The sequence below is a fragment of the Nannospalax galili genome, unplaced genomic scaffold (assembly GCF_000622305.1).
Source record: "Nannospalax galili isolate Female #2095 unplaced genomic scaffold, S.galili_v1.0 scaffold390, whole genome shotgun sequence".
NCBI classification, from domain to species: domain Eukaryota; kingdom Metazoa; phylum Chordata; class Mammalia; order Rodentia; family Spalacidae; genus Nannospalax; species Nannospalax galili.
This window is the reverse complement of record NW_008330777.1, coordinates 735,090-737,681: the sequence shown is the minus strand read 5'-3', so window position 1 is coordinate 737,681 and position 2,592 is coordinate 735,090. Positions and strand designations below refer to the sequence as shown.

Here is a 2,592-nt window from a genome sequence, read left to right as displayed (position 1 = left end):
AACTCCAGTCCCAGGGGATCTGACAGCCTCTTCTGACCTCCACGGGCATTGCACGACACAGGTGCACTTACCTACATGCAGGCAATACGTGCATATACATAAAATAAATAAATAAATAAATAAAATAGAATAAAAGTATGTAGTGATTATGCCATTTAATTCAGTTCTGGCAAATAATATGGAATATTTTGAAAGCAACATATGACCTACTATCTTACTAGATTGCCTTGAATCCAGCTCTGACATGAGGCTTTGTGTACAGGGAAATGCTCTCAGAAGAGATGGGTAAGGACGTGGGGGATACAACAGAGAAGAAAAAGAAACCAAGAAGGCTGTGAACTCAGCAGGTGCCCAGAAGAGTGTTTTCACTGGTGTTATCTGCAGCCTCACAGTTGTGGCCCAAAGCAAGGGAGCTAAACTTCGGTCTCCCAAAGTGATCACTCATAGCTAAGTATCACCCTTAAAAGTCATAAACTCTCAGACTCTTCTGGTTCTCGGTGTCTGTGGGCACTGCTGCTCCAGTAGCCTGGGGACAGTCCTTTGATGAACGGCAGGTCAGGAGCTGTTGGAAGAAAAATGACATGAATGGTGGAAGGGGGTGTATAGAAGCAAAAGGAGTCTAGGGAGCTGAGTGAGAGGCAGCAGTGTTCTCTCTCAGGAAATATGGAAGAGTGACATGAGCCAGGTGGCAGAACAGGATACTATAGCTCTTGCCCCTCATAGAAACAGCACTTTGAGTTACTGGGTATGATTTGATTTAGATCTGTGCTTTAGCAAGCAGACAACTAAAGAAAGGAACAAAAGTACTAATTAAATATTTATTTCCTTAATCATTCATCCTTAAGAACCAGTAAATATTTATTTAGCAATTAAAAACATATTCACATACAAAAAATACCTTCAAAGAGCCAGGAGACTTGGGTGAGGAATTATAGCACTAGGACACAGCATATAAGTAAAATGCACTGAAAGGTCGGGTGTGGTGGCACATGCCTTCAGTCCCAGCACTTAGGAAGCAGAGGCAGGCAGATCTCTGTGAGTTCAAGGCCAGCTTGGCCTACAAAGTGAGTTCCAGGCCAGCTGGGGCTGGGAGACCCTGTTTCAAAAATACAAAAGAAAGAAAGAAAGAAAGAAAGAAAGAAAGAAAGAAAGAAAGAAAGAAAGAAAGAAAGAAAGGAAGGAAGGAAGGAAGGAAGGAAGGAAGGAAGAAAAAAAGAAAGAAAGAAAGAAAGAAAGAAAGAAAGAAAGAAAGAAAGAAAGAAAAACTTATTCTGACAACAGAGAAGCTACCTTGAGCCAAGATTACTACAGTGCTAGGTTGGCCTCTGAGAACCTACAGACACAAATTCCAAGCATCTTCTTAGGGATCCAAACTGTAGCTCACCCTATATGGAGTCAGGGCATAGGCTATCTCACTTGCCAACTCAGACATCAAAATGGTTTGCCCAAAACAAACCCATCACAGACTCTTGTTGAGATCGGTGAAGGACTTTCCCTGTCAAAACAAGTCTCTAAGACTGGTGGGTAGGTGTCTTTTTCAAATATACAGACACCATTTCATAGCAGTCTTATCCAGTATGACATTATGGATGAATCTGGAGGACACTGCATAAGGAAGACAAGCCAAAGAAACACAGAAAGGCAAATACTATATGATCTGTCTTGTATAGAATTTTTGGAAAAATTTTTAAGCCAATCTTATGATATTACTATGGTAACAGAGAGTGCTATGGTTACCAGGGATTTGAGGAGATGTTAATGAAAGGGTATAAGTTTTCAGTTATAGAATGAGTAAGTTCTAAAGACCTAATATATAGCACGGTGACTACTATTAATGACAACATATTGCATACTTGAAGTTTGCTAAGCGAGAGCTCAGATGTTCTTACCAAGTACACACAAACATAAATAGGTGAGGTGATGAGTAAATTAGCTCTATTGAAACTGGTAAATACACACATACACATAAACTTGAAGGCCTGAGTCTCACACAAGAATCAGAAACTACAAAAGATATTCACATGTCAAAATCACAGAGAAAAAATAATAACATGAAAAACCAAAATAACATATCCCCACCAAATACCAATAGTCCTCTAGAGGAGTACAATGAGAAGCCCCTAGAGATAATGCAGGACATGGAACTCAAAAGAACAATTATAAACATGATAAAAGAATTCAGCAAATTTAAAGAACACACAAAAAAAGAAATCAAAGAACTCAAGGGAGATAAGGATAAACTTATGAATGAATTCAGAAAAGAGTTAGAAATATTGAAGAATACTCAGGCTGAAATGAAGAAGGAAGTGAAACACTCAGTAAGCCAATTAGAAATGACAGGAGAAAGCCTCACCAATAGGATGAATGAAATGTAAAACAGTATAAATACTGGAAGACAAAGTGGATGAACTAGACCACTCAAGCAAAGATTATGAAAAATTTAAGAAATCACAAGAATGGAATATGCAGGAATTGTGTGACACCATAAAAAGGACAAACTTACAAATCACAGGCATGCAGGAAGGAAAAGAATCCCAAGATAATGGCAAGGACCAGATCTTCAACAGAATCGTGGAAGAAAATTTCCCAAAA

General features: G+C 38.9%; 1 long non-coding RNA gene across 1 annotated transcript in view; it reads left to right on the top strand.

The window, feature by feature from the left end:
- Nucleotides 1-1,071, top strand: part of LOC115067523 — a 22,394-nt gene extending 21,323 nt beyond the window's left edge. Inside the window, exon 3 of the long non-coding RNA XR_003846928.1 lies at nucleotides 263-1,071. This is a non-coding gene — a long non-coding RNA (uncharacterized LOC115067523). The remainder of the gene's footprint in view (nucleotides 1-262) is intronic.
- The last annotated feature ends 1,521 nt before the right edge of the window (nucleotides 1,072-2,592 follow it).